Raw genomic sequence first — 20255 nt, forward strand, 5'->3', positions numbered from 1 at the left:
GTCAAGCGCATGAAGAAGCTCCATGCTGATGGACTTTTAGAGTCTCTCAATTATGAATCATTTGACACATGCGAACCATGCCTCATGGGCAAAATGACCAAGACTCCGTTCTCCGGAACAATGGAGCGAGCAACCAACTTATTAGAAATCATACATACTGATGTGTGCGGTCCAATGAGTGTTGAGGCTCGCGAAGGCTATCGTTATGTTCTCACTCTCACTGATGACTTGAGTAGATATGGGTATGTCTACCTAATGAAACACAAGCCTGAGACCTTTGAAAAGTTCAAGGAATTTCAGAGTGAGGTTGAGAATCAACGTGACAGGAAAATAAAGTTCCTACGATCAGATCGTGGAGGGGAATATTTAAGTCACGAATTTGGCACACACTTAAGGAAATGTGGAATAGTTTCACAACTCACGCCGCCTGGAACACCTCAGCGAAATGGTGTGTCCGAACGTCGTAATCACACTCTATTGGATATGGTGCGATCTATGATGTCTCTTACAGATCTACCGCTCTCATTTTGGGGCTATGCTTTAGAGACTGCCGCATTCACTTCAAATAGGGCTCCGTCGAAATCCGTTGAGACGACACCGTATGAATTATGGTTTGGGAAGAAACCTAAGCTGTCGTTTCTAAAAGTTTGGGGATGCGATGCTTATGTCAAGAAACTTCAACCTGAAAAGCTCGAACCCAAGTCGGAAAAATGTGTCTTCATAGGATACCCTAAGGAAACCATTGGGTATACCTTCTACCTCAGATCCGAAGGCAAGATCTTTGTTGCCAAGAACAGGTCCTTTCTGGAGAAAGAGTTTCTCTCGAAAGAAGTGAGTGGGAGGAAAGTGGAACTTGATGAGGTGATAGTCACCCCTTCCGAACCGGAAAGTAGCGCAGCGCGGGAAGATGTTCCTGTGGTGCCTGCGCCGACTGGGGAGGAAGTTAATGATGATGATCATGAAGCTTCAGATCAAGTTACTGCTGAACTTCGTAGGTCCACAAGGACACGTTCCGCACCAGAGTGGTACGGCAACCCTATCATGGAAATCATGTTGTTAGACAACGGTGAACCTTCGAACTATGAAGAAGCGATGGCGAGCCCGGATTCCAACAAATGGCTTGAAGCCATGCAATCCGAGATAGGATCCATGTATGAAAACGAAGTATGGACTTTGACTGACTTGCCCGATGATCGGCGAGCCATAGAAAATAAATGGATCTTTAAGAAGAAGACAGACGCGGATGGTAATGTGACCATCTATAAGGCTCGACTTGTCGCTAAGGGTTATCGACAAGTTCAAGGGGTTGACTATGTTGGGGAACGTAGCAGAAATTCAAAATTTTCCTACGTGTCACCAAGATCAATCTAGGAGATGCTAGCAACGAGAGGGAGGAGTGCATCTACATACCCTTGTAGATCGCGAGCGGAAGCATTCAAGAGAACGGGGTTGATGGAGTCGTACTCATCGTGATCCAAATCACCGATGATCCTAGCGCCGAACGGACGGCACCTCCGCGTTCAACACACGTACGGAGCGGGGATGTCTCCTCCTTCTTGATCCAGCAAGGGGGAGGAGAAGTTGATGGAGATCCAGCAGCACGACGACGTGGTGGTGGAAGTAGCGAGATCTTGGCAGGGCTTCGCCAAGCGCAAGCGGGGAGGAAGAGGTGTCACGGGAGGGAGGGAGGCGCCAGGGCTTTGGGTGTTGCTCCCATGCGCCTCCCCACTATATATAGGGGTGGAGGGGGCTGGTTTCTTGCCCTCCAAGTCCATTGGGGCGTTGGCAAAGGTGGGGGAAAGAAATCCCATCATTTCCCTTCCCCACCGATTGTTATCCCCCTTTTTTAGGGATCTTGATCTTATCCCCTCGGGATATGATCTTATTCCTTCTAAGGTGGGATCTTGGTGCGCCTTGACCAGGGGTGTGGGGCCTTGCCCCCACTACCCACGTTCATGTGGGTCCCCCCAGGTAGGTGGGCCCCACTTCGGAACCTTCTAGAACCTTCCCGGTACAATACCAAAAAATCCCGAACATTTTCCGGTGGCCAAAATAGGACTTCCCATATATAAATCTTTACCTCCGGACCATTCCAGAACTCCTCGTGACGTCTGGGATCTCATCCGGGACTCCGAACGACTTTCGGATTTCCGCATACTAATATCTCTACAACCCTAGCGTCACCGAACCTTAAGTGTGTAGACCCTACGGGTTCGGGAGACATGCAGACATGACCGAGACGACTCTCCGGTCAATAACCAACAGCGGGATCTGGATACCCATGTTGGCTCCCACATGTTCCACGATGATCTCATCGGATGAACCACGATGTCGAGGATTCAATCAATCCCGTATACAATTCCCTTTGTCAATCGGTACGTTACTTGCCCGAGATTCGATCGTCGGTATCCCAATACCTTGTTCAATCTCGTTACCGGCAAGTCACTTTACTCGTACCGTAATGCATGATCCCGTGACCAAACACTTGGTCACATTGAGCTCATTATGATGATGCATTACCGAGTGGGCCCAGAGATACCTCTCCGTCATACGGAGTGACAAATCCCAGTCTCGATTCGTGCCAACCCAACAGACACTTTCGGAGATACCTGTAGTGCACCTTTATAGCCACCCAGTTACGTTGTGACATTTGGTACACCCAAAGCATTCCTACGGTATCCGGGAGTTGCACAATCTCATGGTCTAAGGAAATGATACTTGACATTAGAAAAGCTCTAGCAAACGAACTACACGATCTTGTGCTATGCTTAGGATTGGGTCTTGTCCATCACATCATTCTCCTAATGATGTGATCCCGTTATCAATGACATCCAATGTCCATGGTCAGGAAACCATAACCATCTATTGATCAACGAGCTAGTCAACTAGAGGCTTACTAGGGACATGTTGTGGTCTATGTATTCACACATGTATTACGGTTTCCAGTTAATACAATTATAGCATGAACAACAGAAAATTATCATGAACAAGGAAATACAATAATAACCATTTTATTATTGCCTCTAGGGCATATTTCCAACAGACTACGATGAGACTTTCTCACCCGTAGCGAAGCTGAAGTCCGTCCGAATCATGTTAGCAATTGCCGCATTCTTTGATTATGAGATATGGGAAATGGACGTCAAAACGGCATTCCTTAACGACTTTCTTAAGGAAGAATTGTATATGATGCAGCCGGAAGGTTTTGTCGATCCTAAGAATGCTAACAAGGTATGCAAGCTCCAGCGCTCCATCTATGGGCTGGTGCAAGCATCTCGGAGTTGGAACATTCGATTTGATGAGATGATCAAAGCGTTTGGGTTTACACAGACTTATGGAGAAGCCTGTGTTCACAAGAAAGTGAGTGGGAGCTCTGTAGCATTTCTCTTATTATATGTGGATGACATACTATTGATGGGAAATGATATAGAATTCTTGGAAAGTATAAAGGCCTATTTGAATAAGTGTTTTTCAATGAAGGACCTTGGAGAAGCTGCTTATATGTTAGGCATCAAGATCTATAGAGATAGATCAAGACGCCTCATTGGTCTTTCACAGAGTACGTACCTTGACAAGATATTGAAGAAGTTCAATATGGATCAGTCCAAGAAGGGGTTCTTGCCTGTATTGCAAGGTGTGCAATTGAGCACGGCTCAATGCCCGACCACGGCAGGAGATAGAGAAAAGATGAGTGTCATCCCCTATGCCTCGGCCATAGGGTCTATTATGTATGCCATGCTGTGTACCAGACCTGATGTAAACCTTGCCGTAAGTTTGGTAGGAAGGTACCAAAGTAATCCCGGCATGGAACACTGGACAGCGGTCAAGAATATCCTGAAGTACCTGAAAAGGACTAAGGATATGTTTCTCGTTTATGGAGGTGACGAAGAGCTCGTCGTAAAGGGTTACGTCGATGCTAGCTTCGACATAGATCTGGATGACTCTAAGTCACAAACCGGATACGTGTATATTTTGAATGGAGGGGCAGTAAGCTGGTGCAGTTGCAAGCAAAGCATCGTGGCGGATCTACATGTGAAGCGGAGTACATGGCGGCCTCAGAGGCAGCACAAGAAGCAATCTGGATGAAGGAGTTCATTACTGACCTAGGGGTGATTCCCAATGCGTCGGGCCCGATGACTCTCTTCTGTGACAACACTGGAGCTATTGCCCTTGCCAAGGAGCCCAGGTTTCACAAGAAGACCAAGCATATCAAGCGTCGCTTCAACTCCATTCGTGAAAGTGTTCAAAATGGAGACATAGATATTTGTAAAGTACATACGGACCTGAATGTAGCAGATCCGTTGACTAAACCTCTCCCTAGAGCAAAACATGATCAACACCAGAACTCTATGGGTGTTCGATTCATCACAATGTAACTAGATTATTGACTCTAGTGCAAGTGGGAGACTGTTGGAAATATGCCCTAGAGGCAATAATAAAATGGTTATTATTATATTTCCTTGTTCATGATAATTGTCTATTGTTCATGCTATAATTGTGTTATCCGGAAATCGTAATACATGTGTGAATACATAGACCACAACGTGTCCCTAGTAAGCCTCTAGTTGACTAGCTCGTTGATCAACAGATAGTCATGGTTTCCTGACTATGGACATTGAATGTCATTGATAACGAGATCACATCATTAGGAGAATGATGTGATGGACAAGACCCAATCCTAAGCATAGCACAAAGATCGTGTAGTTCGTTTGCTAGAGCTTTTCCAATGTCAAGTATCATTTCCTTAGACCATGACATTGTGTAACTCCCGGATGCCGTAGGAGTTCTTTGGGTGTACCAAACGTCACAACGTAACTGGGTGACTATAAAGGTACACTACAGGTATCTCCGAAAGTGTCTGTTGGGTTGACACGGATCGAGACTGGGATTTGTCACTCCGTATGACGGAGAGGTATCTCTGGGCCCACTCGATAATGCATCATCATAATGAGATCAAAGTGACCAAGTGGTTGGTCACGGAATCATGCATTACGGTACGAGTAAAGTGACTTGCCGGTAACGAGATTGAACAAGGTATTGGGATACCGACGATCGAATCTCGGGCAAGTAACGTACCGATTGACAAAGGGAATTGTATACGAGATTGATTGAATCCTCAACATCGTGGTTCATCCGATGAGATCATTGAGGAACATGTGGGAGCCAACATGGGTATCCAGATCCCGCTGTTGGTTATTGACCGGAGAGTCATCTCGGTCATGTCTGCATGTCTCCCGAACCCGTAGGGTCTACACACTTAAGGTTCGGTGACGCTAGGGTTGTAGAGATATTAGTATGCGGTAACTCGAAAGTTGTTCGGAGTCCCGGATGAGACCCCGGACGTCACGAGGAGTTCCGGAATGGTCCGGAGGTGAAGAATTATATATAGGAAGTTCAGTTTCGGCCACCGGGAAAGTTTCGGGGGTCACCGGTATTGTATCGGGACCACCGGAAGGGTGCCGGGGGTCCACCGGGTGGGGCCACCTATCCCGGAGGGCCCCATGGGCTGAAGTGGGAGGGGAACCAGCCCCTGGTGGGCTGGTGCGCCCCCCTTGGGCCTCCCCTGCGCCTAGGGTTGGAAACCCTAGGGGTGGGGGCGCCCCCCACTTGGCTTGGGGGGGAAGCCACCCCCTTTGGCCGCCGCCCCCCTTGGAGATTGGATCTCCCAGGGGCCAGCGCCCCCCAGGGCCCCTATATATAGTGGGGGGAGGGAGGGCAGCCGCACCACAGCCCCTGGCGCCTCCCTCTCCCTCCCGTGACACCTCTCCCTCTCGCTGTGCTTGGCGAAGCCCTGCCGAGATCCCCGCTACTTCCACCACCACACCGTCGTGTTGCTGGATCTCCATCAACCTCTCCTCCCCCCTTGCTGGATCAAGAAGGAGGAGACGTCTTCCCCAACCGCACGTGTGTTGAACGCGGAGGTGCCGTCCGTTCGGCGCTCGGTCATCGTTGATTAGGATCACGACGAGTACGACTCCATCAACCCCGTTCACTTGAATGCTTCCGCTCGCGATCTACAAGGGTATGTAGATGCACTCCTTCCTTCTCGTTGCTAGTAAACTCTATAGATGGATCTTGGTGATGCGTAGAAAATTTTAAATTTCTGCAACGATCCCCAACATTATGGATGGCGGCTTTGCCACAAATACAATGTCAACTACAAGATCATGCAAGGCAATATGACAATGATGGAGCGTGTATGGAAAGTTGCATGGAAATATATCTCGGAATGGCTATGGAAATGCCATAATAGGTAGGTATGGTGGCTGCTTTGAGGAAGGTAAATGGTGGGTTTATGGTACCGGTGAAAGTTGTGCGGTACTAGAGAGGCTTGCAGTGGTGGAAGGGTGAGAGTGCGTATAATCCATGGACTCAACATTAGTCATAAAGAACTCACATACTTATTGCAAAAATCTATTATTTATCTAAACAAAGTACTACGCGCATGCTCCTAGGGGGATAGATTGGTAGGAAAAGACCATCGCTCGTCCCCGACCGCCACTCATAAGGAAGACAATCAATAAATAGATCATGCTCCAACTTCATCACATAACGGTACACCATACGTGCATGCTACAGGAATCACAAACTTTAACACAAGTATCTCTCAAATTCACAACTACTCTACTAGCATGACTCTAATATCACCATCTTCATATCTCAAAACAATCATAAAGAATCAAATTTCTCATAGTATTCAATGCACTTTATATGAAAGTTTTTATTATATCCCGCTTGGATGCCCATCATATTAGAACTAAATTCATAACCAAAGCAAATTACCATGCTTTTTTAAAAGACTCTAAAAATAATATAAGTGAAGCATGAGAGTTCATTAATTTAAAACCACCGTCATTCTCTAAAAGATATAAGTGAAGCACTAGAGCAAACGACAAACTACTCCGAAAGATATAAGTGAAGATCAATGAGTAGTTGAATAATTATGTAACTATGTGAAGACTCTCTAACATTTAAGAATTTCAGATCTTGGGATATTATTCAAACAGCAAGCAAAACAAAATAAAACAAAATGACGCTCCAAGCAAAACACATATCATGTGGTGAATAAAAATATAGCTCCAAGTAAAGTTACCGATGAACGAAGACGAAAGAGGGGATGCCATCCGGGGCATCCCCAAGCTTAGGCTCTTGGTTGTCCTTGAATATTACCTTGGGGTGCCTTGGTAATCCCCAATATTAGGCTCTTGCCACTCCTTATTCCATAGTCCATTGAATCTTTACCCAAAACTTGAAAACTTCACAACACAAACTCAACAGAAAACTCGTAAGCTCCGTTAGTATAAGAAAATAAAACCACCTTTTAGGTACTGTTGTGAACTCATTCTAAATTCATATTGGTGTAATATATACTGTATTCCAACTTCTCTATGGTTCATACCCTCCGATACCACTCATAGATTCATCAAAATAAGCAAACAACACATAGAAAACAGAATCTGTCAAAAAACAGAACAGTCTGTAGTAATCTCTAACTCTCGAATACTTCTGTAACTACAAAAATTCTGAAATAAATTGGCAGACGTGAGGAATTTGTCTATTAATCTTCTACAAAAATAATCAACTCAAAAGCACTCTTCTGTAAAAAATGACAGCTAATCTCGTGAGCGCAAAGTTTCTGTTTATTACAGCAAGATCACATAAACTTTCACCCAAGTCTTCCATAAGGTTCTACTTGGCACTTTATTGAAACAAAAGCTATAAAACATGATTACTACAGTATCTTAATCATGTGGACACACAAAAACAGTAAGGGTAAATATTGGGTTGTCTCCCAGCAAGCGCTTTTCTTTAATGCCTTTCTAGCTAGGCATGATGATTTCAACGATGCTCACATAAAAGATAAGATTTGAAATATAAAGAGAGCATCATGAAGAATATAACTAGCACATTTAAGACTAACCCACTTCCTATGCATAGGGATTTTGTGAGCAAACAACTTATGGGAATGATAATTAATTAGCATAGGAAGGCAACGCAAGCATAACTTTAAGATTTTAAGCACATAGAGAGGAAACTTGATATTATTGCAATTCCTACAAGCATATATTCCTCCCTCATAATAATTTTCAGTAGCATCATGAATGAATTCAACAATATATCCATCACATAAAGCGTTCTTTTCATGATCTACAAGCATAGAAATTTTTATTACTCTCCACATAAGCAAATTTCTTCTCATGAATAGTAGTGGGAGCAAACCCAACAAAATAACTATCATGTGAGGCATAATCCAATTGAAAATTAAAATCATGATGACAAGTTTCATGGTTATTATTGTTCTTTATAGCATACATTTCATCACAATAATCATCAAGATAGCAACTTTGTTCTCATCATAATCAATTGAAAACTCTTCCAAGATAGTGGAATCATTACTAAATAAAGTCATGACCTCTCCAAATCCACTTCCATCAATATAATCATCATAAATAGGAGGCATGCTATCATCATAATAAATTTGCTCATCAAAACTTGGGGGACTAAAAATATCATCTTCATCAAACATAGCATCCCCAAGCTTGTGGCTTTGCATATCATTAGCATCATGGATATTCAAAGAATTCATACTAACAACATTGCAATCATGCTCATCATTCAAATATTTAGTGCCAAACATTTTAATGCATTCTTCTTCTAACACTTGAGCACAATTTTCCTTTCCATCATTTTCACGAAAATATTAAAAATATGAAGCATATGAGGCAACCTCAATTCCATTTTTTGTAGTTTTCTTTTATAGACTAAACTAGTGATAAAACAAGAAACAAAAAGATTCGATTGCAAGATCTAAGGATATACCTTCAAGCACTAACCTCCCCGGCAACGGTGCCAGAAAAGAGCTCAGTTGACGGGGTGTTAGTGCCGCTTACCTAGCCTCCCCGGCAACGGCGCCAGAAAAGAGCTTGATGTCTACTACACAACCTTCTTCTTGTAGACGTTGTTGGGCCTCCAAGTGTAGAGGTTTGTAGGACAGTAGCAAATTTCCCTTAAGTGGATGACCTAAGGTTTATCAATCCGTGGGAGGCGTGGGATGAAGATGGTCTCTCTCAAACAACCCTGCAACCAAATAACAAAGAGTCTCTTGTGTCCCCAACACACCCAATACAATGGTAAATTGTATAGGTGCACTAGTTCGGCGAAGAGATGGTGATACAAGTGCAATATGGATGGTAGATATAGGTTTTTATAATATGAAAATATAAAACAACAAGGTAACTAATGATAAAAGTGAGCACAAATGGTATTGCAATGCTTCGAAACAAGGCCTAGGGTTCATACTTTCACTGGTGCAAGTTCTCTCAACAATAATAACATAATTAGATCATATAACTATCCCTCAACATGCAACAAAAAGTCAGTCCAAAGTCACTAATAGCGGAGAACAAATGAAGAGATTATTGTAGGGTACGAAACCACCTCAAAGTTATTCTTTCCGATCAATCCGTTGGGCTATTCCTATAAGTGTCACAAACAGCCCTAGAGTTCGTAGTAAAATAACACCTTAAGACACAAATCAACCAAAACCCTAATGTCACCTAGATACTCCAATGTCACCTCAAGTATCCATGGGTATGATTATACGATATGCATCACACAATCTCAGATTCATCTATTCAACCAACACAAAGAATTTCAAAGAGTGCCCCAAAGTTTCTACCGGAGAGCCAAGATGAAAACTGTCACGGCCCTAGAATTCTGCTTTGTAATTAGTTGCATCTGTAAGCATCCATGCATCACGTTTAAATTTATGAAATTTGAATTGGGGATGTTCAAACCCTAGCACCAAATGAATTCAACTAGTTTCAAATAAAAATATTTTCAATGAACCCAAAATGCCCTGCAGAAAAGTTCATCAATTTTGAATTGGCTAAAAACCTCTTCCAAAAATGGTGCACATATTTCTAGGACATTCTGGATTTTTGAATTAATCCATATTGTATTTTCATTGGGGCATTTAAATTCTATAAATAGTTTAAATGTTCTAATAATGGTGAAACTAGTTGAGGGCTATTGGAAATAATTTCAAAAGTGCCCCAAACATTTTCAGCATTTTACAAATGGTTTGGTATTTTATTACTAAACCAAAACAGAGAAAAGAATAGAAAAACAAAAACAGAATTAGAAAGAGAGAGAATACCTGGCCACTTACCCAGCCCAGCGGTGCGGCCCACTGGCCCAACTGCCAGTCGTCGTCTCCACCGCGCCAGTCAGATGCCGAGCGCGTGCCCGACGCACACACACGGCCGTGCTGCCACGCCACCTGCCTGCCTGCCCCTCTCCCTCGATGCCCGGACGCTCTGGACGTTGCCATGACTCACCCCGAACGTCTCTCGCTCTCTTCCGTCCTCGTCCGCTCCCCTGCTGCTCTCTCTCCTGCGGGACCGAGCGCTGCCGTCGCCGCCGTTCGCCGTAGACGCAGTCACCGCCGCCCCCTCGCCCTCTCTTCGTGTCCGAGAGCTCCGCCACGTTGCCTGCTACCTCTCCGTCAAGCCGTGCGTCGCCGGACGCGCCGTAACGCCGCCATCGCCGTCGTCTTCACCTCTGGCCACCCGAGATCGCCGTCGCCGTTCTGCCCGCGTCGGACCACCCCGAGCTCGCTGACGCCTCCGTCGAGACCGCTGTGAGCTCCTGCTCTGAACCCCTCTCCTTTCCCTTGTTTTTGCGCGCTCTAGCTCCGTTCCCCGCCATGGTTGTAGCTTCTCGCAGCCGTTCATGTCGCCGTTGTCGTTTTGGCCCGCATCCGCCCAAACCGAGCACACCACCGTGCTCCTCGTGACACGGGGAAGCCGTAGACCCCCTCAGTTTGGCTCTCCGTGCCCTGTAGCGCCAACCCGCACGCCACCTAACTCCGGCCGCCGCCTCGAGCTCGTTTCCGACGAGCTCTGGCCACCCCAGCTGCTGCCGCTTGCTGCACTGGATGCGTGAGAGCTCCGGCTCCCCGTAGGTACTCTTCGTCGTTCATTTGGGCGTCGGAAGAGCGAATCCGAGCGTCCCCGTCGCGTCTGCGTGCTCGCCGGCGTTCAACTCCGGCGGGATGACGTGGCACATCATTAGCTGCCTAAGCACACCACTAACCACCCTCAGGCCCACTGACACCCGGGCCCCGCTGCCAAATTAACCACGGTTTAGTTTCTGTTTAGCTCTAATTAAACACAGTGGCCCCATGCGTCAGCTTTGACCGTGCTGACGTGGCTGTTGACCTAGGCCCACTAGTCAGCCTCTGTTCCTGCCCTGTTACACCGACGTGCGGGCCCCACTGGTAAGGTTTGACCTGCACCAGCCCCTGTTGACTTGCTGACGTCGTCATGATGTGGTGCTGACGCAGTAATGCTTTCTGGGATTTTAATAAATCAGAAATGATTTATTATTTTCAGAAAATGCCCAAAACTTCTAAAAATCATATAAAATCAACCGTAGCTCAGAATGAAATAATTTATATATGAAAAATAATCAGAAAAATTCAATCTATCCATATGTACTAGTTTCATGCGTGACAAACCAACCTAAACCTGCTGTATAGATGAAAACACATAAAGGGCATTTAAAATGCTTAAGTTTGGAGTTGCATTTGAATCCTTGATTCAAATGAGCTCCATTGAACTTGTTGCTGTTTGCATTAGCACAAACAACATCACATATACATGCCATGTTCATGCATCATATTGTGCATTGCATTGATTGTGTTTATTCTCTGTTGGCCGGTGTTGTTCCCCCTCGGTAGACGTTGTTCCGACGCTGTGATCGTTGACACTGATGAAGACCCAATGCTATCTTCAGAAGTGCTAGGCAAGCAAAACTTCCTTGTTCATTCCGATACAATCCCACTCTCTCTCTCCTGCTCTCCCTTACTACATTAGGACAACACCGTTTCAACTATTACATGTTGCGGTAGTTGAACCCATTTCCTCTGCATGACCTGTCATTGCCACTGTAAATAGATGAAACCCACTAGCATGAGTAGGAGTTGTTTGATCCCTGATGTGCCTACTCATTCATGCTTGTTTGTCATGCCAGCTATTGCTTAGGGTTGAGTCAGGTTTGATTCATCGGGGATGAATTGGAATGTGGTGAACATGTCCTACTGTTGAGAGCTAAGTGTGTGAACACGATTTGGTAAAGGTAGCGGTGAGAGGCCATGTAGGAGTACATGGTGGGTTGTCTCGTTGCAGCCGTCCTGAGGAACCGAGTTCTGTGTATGTGATCCATGAACAGTTACTACCACACATTGGGCTCCGGGCGCTCCAAGCTCTCTCGACTTATTAATCAACCTGATCTCTGTCCAGGAGTTGCAACTAGTTTCTGGTGTTTGTAGGTAGTGTTAGTAGTCTACCAAGTGGCACCTGGTACAGGTGGGCTTGGGACAGACTAGGCACCGTGGCATGGTGTACCAAGCGTAGATCCATCCGTCGAGGTGGGCTTGGGAAGCCTGCACACATCGTTTGGGGCCGTGAGCGACACCCCGGCCGGATCTCCTTGCGGATGGAACCCAAATAGGCGATAAACCTGGACTAGAGACTTGTGTGGTTAGTCAGGTCGTGGCCGACTCCCTCGCCAGGCTTCCGTTTGGAGGTTGTCGAGATACACGACGTGTACATGGTGGTAAGTGGCGAGAGCATGTGTGAAGAAGTACACCCCTGCAGGGTTAGCATCATCTATTCGAATAGCCGTGTCCGCGGTAAAGGACTTTTGGGTTGCCTGTACAGTTCATAGATAACTTGAAGTGGATACTCTAAAATGCGCAAGATAAGCGTGGTGCTATGGATGGCCTTCTCGTAGGGAGACGGGAGCGGATCCATAGTGGTGTATTGATTGGTGAATATGTGGACTCGTGTGCGCCACCTCAGAAGAGTTACTTGCAGTCGTAGTTTAGGATAGCCACCGAGTCAAAGCTGGCTTGCTGCAGTTAAACTCTACCACCCCCTTTTGATGATACCGATGCATATGTAGCTAGTTCTGATGTAAGTCTTGCTGGGTACATTTGTACTCACGTTTTCTTAATTTATGTTTTTGCAGAGAGACGTCAGTCTCACTAGTAGTTCCGCGTGGACTTCGATGTTTAGCTTGTTACCTCAGCTACGATCTTATACCCTTGGGAGGGTCTTGTAGATAGTCAGGTTTCTCAACCTTTTTCATTTGTAGTTGTCTGTACTCAGACATGTTCATGCTTCCGCTTGATGCTTGTATGCTCTGTATGTTGGTTCATGAGACCCATGTTTGTAATACTTGGCTCCTCGGAGCCTAATGAATAAATACTCTGAGTCGTAGAGTCTTGTTGTGATGCCATGTTGTACTTGCACATATTGAGCATATTGTGTGTATGATTTTGAAATGCTTGGTATGTGTGGGATCCGACAACCTAGTTGTCTATCCTTGGTAGCCTCTCTTATGGGGAAATGTAGTCTGGTGCTTCCACTGAGCCATGGCAGTCCGCTACAGCCCGGTTTACTGGAGTCCTGCTAGCCCAGTACTACTGCTCCGAAACACCTAGACTGGCCGGCATGTGATACACTTCGTTCCTGTGTCTATCCCTTCGGGGAAATGTCACACGATGACATCCGGAGTCCTGCTAGCCTGCTACAGCCCGGGTTCCCGGAGTCCTGTTAGCCCAGTTGCTACAGCCCGGATTTACACGCTGCTGATCGACATGCTCGATGTTGTTTCATGTATGCTTGTCCCGTAAGTTAGTGCCACTTTGGGTTCACGACTAGTCATGTCGGCCCGGGTTCTCTGCCATATGGATGCTAGCGACACTATCATATACGTGAGCCAAAAGGCGCAAACGGTCCCGGGCCAGGTAAGGTGGCACCCGTGGGAATACCGTGCGTGAGGCCGCAAAGTGATATGATGTGTTACATGCTAGATCGATGTGGCTTAGGATCGGGGTCCTGACAGCTTTTGGTATCAGAGCCTGACTGCCTGTAGGATTACCAAGCCAAACTGGTCGAAGTCGAGTCTAGAAATGCTTTAGTTATATAAGGGAATTGATTGTGGAAGGAAACGTAAGGCTCCTTTTCTCCTTTAACTTATGCCTTTTGATCTGAGTCATCCTCTTCTCTTCTACGGGGATTAAGAACTAGGATTTGTCTTCTTTCTATCAGGATCACATGTTACTAATCCATATACTTGTAGGATTGATGGATTCAAGCCCCAGTTCAGTTTCTAGTACTTCTGTATGTTGACAGTTGATCTCAGAACCCTGTTATTGTGATGTTGAGTGGTTATGCCACCATTTTGCAGGATGTCTCAAATCTTTTTGAGCATTTACAGCCGTTATGCTGTCCGAGTTATCCCAGGTTTCTAAATAGTCTGATGCACTTGCAAATTCTTTCTCCCTATTCCGACGTCCCTTTTGGCCAGATTAACCACACTAATCAGTGTGTTGAGGTACTCCATTGCCTCGACGTATATGTTGAAGCTACTGTTATGACACTAGGGTATCTTAGAGAACCACCCAGTAATTTAGCTCTGATTTGTATTCCTAGTGTGATGATTCTGGCCATCATTCTCAAAAGCATCCTGTGATGCCACTTAGTTAGTGGACTATTCCTGGGTTCTTGAACCCGAGATTCACTCTACTTACTTCGTGTAGATAGTGTTTGCTCGTTCCTTTAGGATATTAGTAACCTTTGTGATAGTCCTCGAGGTCCGTGGTATTTCTTTCTTCCAAATACCATGAACTGCTTATGGCAGAAGTTCTTTTGAACCAAAAGATCACAACCAGAGTGCTCTTGATGAGTTCTCCATTCTACATTGTGAATCTGCCAGTTCTACCTTTCTGTTATCCGGAAGAAATGTTGAGCTTTGCTCGACATACTAATCTATGCATCCACAACTCAGAAAGATATATGCCCCTTTGAGTTGTCCCTCTTTAGTTGTTATCTGACCTTCGTCTATCAATTGTTGGTTAGGAGTAGTTGTGCATTCGTGTTCATCGATGCCTTTCACTCTTGTGGTCCGTCAAGCCATTTTATTCCGGAATGACTAGGAGAAACAAACTCCAGTACCTCATCCATTTCTAGGATTGGGTCAAAGTAGTTGTATTCCCCAGATCAAATGCCAAACCAGCTTTTGTTCTGTTATACCTTAGAGTATTATCGTCTTTATGTCAAGAATGTCATGGAAATTGCACAACCTTTTATGAGTTCTTGATGTAGTGATACTTCTTGCCATCATTGTTCATTCCTTGGTCCCCGTGTTGTTGCAACCGGAATGCCGACAGGTGAACTATGATGTGTGAAATCAATAATCCTAGCGACCCCGTTGCTTGGTAGTTAATGGACAATAATCTCATTCTTAGCGTGTTGGTTATTGGATCATCACCCTAAGGTTTATCGTGCCACCTAGTTCATTTTCCCTGGTGCACTCTTCGATCAAGAGTTAGGATTGTGTCAATCCTTGCTTAATTGATCACATCATCTTGCCTAACAAGCAAGATTGTTCTCGAGCTTAGTAACATATCGGTGGTTTGTGATTTTTCGAATATCTTCTCGGAAGTGTTACCAGGTTGTCACCTGACCGCATGTTGAGTTCGTGATCAAGTTGGGTTCTTGTAACCCACCCTTTCTCCAAGAATCTGTGTTGGATACCCTGAACTAGTTAGTTAAGCTAAACAACGACTTGGAGAGTTGGAAGATAAAAGCTTTGTCTAACTTAGTTCATTGCCAAAGGGATATCCTTGTGTTCGTGTGTTAGCCGAAGAAAGATGATATCTTCATTGGTTGATCCTCGTGATCAGTTGTTGGATCTATTATCTTACCAATCTTTGATTTGAGTATGGGCTATCGTCAAATTAAATCAGAACCAACGATTTTTGTAATGTTGTCTTACTCGTGGTTATTTCCTCGGGCATACATCATTATATCTTTTGGGTCTGAGCAATGCTATCACCTTGTTCACATAATTGTGGAATTCCATCTTCATCGGAATCTCGATGATTTGCTATTGAGCTGATCAACCACATTTCATCTTGTCCATGATTCATGTTGAACATCTAAGTTAGTGTTGGAAATTTTCTTAAACATCTATGTCTTCTAGGCATAGCCAGTCCCATGGGTATGAAACCCAATTGAGCGAGAGTAGTACTAGGATGGGTGACCTCCTGGGAAGTCCTCATGAAAGGGTTTCATATCTAATGGTTGTGATAGGCTTTTGGCGAGCCAACGTAAAAACTAGCCAGTCCTTTGGGTATGAAATCCATTTGGGCGAGAGTAGTACTAGGATGGGTGACCTCCTGGGAAGTCCTCGTGAAAGGGTTTCATATCTAGACTACCCCAACTTGTATGGGACAAAAGGCTTAGTAAGAAGAAGATTATCTTCATGTTAACCCTTGAAGTATAATTCATGATGAAAGAAGTGACTTCCTCTAAGTTCATGTGCATTTGGTGCAAGTTGCCGCCGTGAATTCGAGAAAGTCAATGTTGCTTCCTCTGGAATCATCCCAAGTCAGTCATGCATGTGTGAAGTATACTTTGGTTTGTGAGATTAGCTACCTCCATTCTATATGTATCCCTAGCACACCAAGCTACTGATTGACTTGTTCAAGGAAAAGGAGTTGTTGTGCTAATCCTAGGTCATGCACAAGACTTTGTTACCAAGATGATGGTTCCCAACCAGAACTCGGTAGTGTTTTGTTGTAAGACTACTACGTGATCATGCTTGTCTGGGACAACGTGTTCACATGCGTGTAGCAGAACCAGCTCATGTTTTGGAGCTTACTACCATAGTCCATTTCCCGAGAATCTCGCAACCTCATCTCGTCGATTTGTGTTGCAACCTTTCCTTTTCAGACATGCCGTCTGAAATGTCCTGTTACCAACCAGATCTAAATCTTAGGCAGATATGATGATTGGAACTTTTCCAAGATCTATGATGTAGGTCCCGACAAGGTTGATGTTGGCCGACACACCTAGCCGAAGATCTATTATTGTAGCATCTTAACTGAGAAATTTGACCATCCTCTCCATAAGGATGTTGTGCGACTTATTTTAGAAGTTATTCCTTATGGATCCCTTGTCCTCCCGAAGTCAGACCTTTACTTGATGTTCCAGATACCGAATGGTATTGGGTTAAGCTAGTACATCAAGTAGAACATTAGAAGCGGAGTGCTAAATGTCTCTCGGTCGATCATCCAGATTTATTTTCCTTGGCATCGCTAAGGTGAAATCTGAGAAAGTGTTATCTTCCTTTGCATATGCATTCTCCATCATTGTTCATCATGGTAGTATGATGTATTGCCAGGATCCTTGGCACGGATGTTGGTAAGATCTTGATGAGTATGGAAATGCTCAAGTTCTTGAAAGCATGCTCAGTTACTAGGTTATATCCTCGGTATCAATTGGAATGTGCCTCCCATTTGCCGAGTTGTCTTATAACTCTAGTTTCCTCTCCAAACTGAGTATGCCATTCTTACGAATTCATTCAAACGATCAATTGTGATTTTCCTTAGGCTGGTATAGGAGTTTCCATGATCTCTGTATCAAAAGTAATTCTTTTTGCCACTTAAGGGAATAATTCTACGAGTCACCTTCCCCGAGGTGTCCTGTTATGGAATCATGGCAATTATCTCCTCGCTACCTTGAAAACCATGCACCATCCTACTCCAGCATGGAATTGTTGCCTACCAAATTGAGCAATCGCCATCTATTTCCTTTCACCCCTGATGTGTGTCTTGTGTCTCAGCTCAAGAGACATTCTTCCGTCTCACTCCGTGAGTTGATCTTGAGTGCTCGAATTTTGAGGAGATCGATTCCAGTAGAGTTTCTCTCTGTCGTCATCATGTTGGATGAAGATCTCGAAAGCAAAGACGTCAAGATCAATTTGAAGCAATGATTGAACATCTTCGAGAAGGGAAATTGGATCATGAAGATCGTGTTAGCTTTGTGTCCCCTCTGTCTTCTTACCCTACGCTTGAATCTCGGGACGAGATTCTTGTTTAGTGGGGGTGAGTTGTCACAGCCCTAGAATTTTTCTTTGTAATTAGTTGCATCTGTGAGCATCCATGTATCATGTTTAAATTTATGAAATTTGAATTGGGGATGTTCAAATCCTAGCACCAAATGAATTCAACTAGTTTCAAATAAAAATATTTTCAATGAACCCAAAATGCCCTGCAGAAAAGTTCATCAATTTTGAATTGGCTAAAAACCTCTTCCAAAAATGGTGCACATATTTCTAGGACATTCTGGATTTTTGAATTAATCCATATTGTATTTGAATTGGGGCATTTAAATTCTATAAATAGTTTAAATGTTTGAATAATGGTGAAAATAGTTGAGGGCTGTTGGAAATAATTTCAAAAGTGCCCACAAACATTTTCAACATTTTACAAATGGTTTGGTATTTTATTACTAAACCAAAACAGAGAAAAGAATAGAAAAACAAAAACAGAATTAGAAAGAGAGAGAGAGAATACCTGGCCACTTACCCAGCCCAGCGGTGCGGCCCACTGGCCTAACTGCAAGTCGTCGTCTCCACCGCGCCAGTCGGACGTCGAGCGCGTGCCCGATGCACACACACGGCCATGCTGCCACGCCACCTGCCTGCCTGCCCCTCTCCCTCGATGCCCGGATGCTCTGGACGTCGCCACGACTAACCCCGAACGTCTCTCGCTCTCTTCCGTCCTCGTCCCCTCCCCTACTGTTCTCTCTCCCGCGGGACCGAGCGCTGCCGTCGCCGCCGTTCGCCGTAGACGCAGTCACCGCCTCCCCCTCGCCCTCTCTTCGTGTCCGAGACCTCCGCCACGTCGCCTGCTACCTCTCCATCAAGCCGTGCGTCGCCGGACGCACCGTAACGCCGCCATCGCCGTCGTCTTCACCTCCGGCCGCCCGAGATCGCCGTCGCCGTTCTGCCCGCGTCAGACCACCCCCGAGCTCGCTGACGCCTCCGTCGAGACCGCTGTGAGCTCCTGCTCCGAACCCCTCTCCTTCCCCTCATTTTTGCGCGCTCTAGCTCCGTTTCTCGCCATGGCCGTAGCTTCTCGCCGCTGTTCATGTCGCCGTCGTCGTTTTGGCCCGCCTCCGCCCAAACCGAGCACACCACCGTGCAACTGGTGACACGGGGAAGCCGTAGACCCCCTCAGTTGGGCTCCCCGTGCCCCGTAGCACCAACCCGCATGGCACCGAACTCCGGCCGCTGCCTCGAGCTCGTTTCCGACGAGCTCCGGCCACCCAGTTGTTGCCGCTTGCTGCACTTGATGCGGGAGAGCTCCGGCTCCCCGTAGGTACTCTCCGTCACTCATTTGGGCGCCGGAAGAGCGAATCTGAGCGTCCCCGCCGCGTCTGCGTGCTCGCCGGCGTTCAACTCCGGCGGGATAACATGGCACATCATTAGTTGCCTAAGCACACCACTAACCACCCTCAGGCCCACTGACACCCGGGCCCCGCTGCCAAATTAACCACGGTTTAGTTTCTGTTTAGCTCTAATTAAACACAGTGGCCCCACGCGTCAGCTTTGACCATGCTAACGTGGCTGTTGACCTGGGCCCACTAGGCAGCCTCTGTTCCTGCCCTGTTACACCGACGTGCGGGCCCCACTGGTAAGGTTTGACCTGCACCAGCCCCTGTTGACTTGCTGACGTCGTCATGATGTGGTGCTGACGCAGTAATGCTTTCTGGGATTTCAATAAATCAGAAATGATTTATTATTTTCAGAAAATGCCCAAAACTTCTAAAAATCATATAAAATCAACCGTAGCTCAGAATGGAATAATTTATATATGAAAAATTCAATCTATCCATCTGTATTAGTTTCATGCGTGACAAACCAACCTAAACCTCTGTATAGATGAAAACACATAAAGGGCATTTAAAATGCTTAAGTTTGGAGTTGCATTTGAATCCTTGATTCAAATGAGCTCCATTGAACTTGTTACTGTTTGCATTAGCACAAACAACATAACATATACATGCCATGTTCATGTATCATATTGTGCAATTCATTGATTGTGTTTATTCTCTGTTGGCCGGTGTTGTTCCCCCTCGGTAAACGTTGTTCCGACGCTGTGATCATTGGCACTGATGAAGACCCAATGCTATCTTCAGAAGTGCTAGGCAAGCAAAGCCCCCTTGTTCATTCTGATACAATCCCACTCTCTCGCTCTTGCTCTCTTTTACTGCATTAGGACAACAACGTTTCAACTGTTACATGTTGCGGTAGTTGAACCCCTTTCCTCTGCATGACCTGTCATTGCCACTGTAAATAGATGAAACCCACTAGCATGAGTAGGAGTTGTTTGA

Source organism: Triticum aestivum, chromosome 2D, assembly GCF_018294505.1.
Source record: "Triticum aestivum cultivar Chinese Spring chromosome 2D, IWGSC CS RefSeq v2.1, whole genome shotgun sequence".
Taxonomy (NCBI): domain Eukaryota; kingdom Viridiplantae; phylum Streptophyta; class Magnoliopsida; order Poales; family Poaceae; genus Triticum; species Triticum aestivum.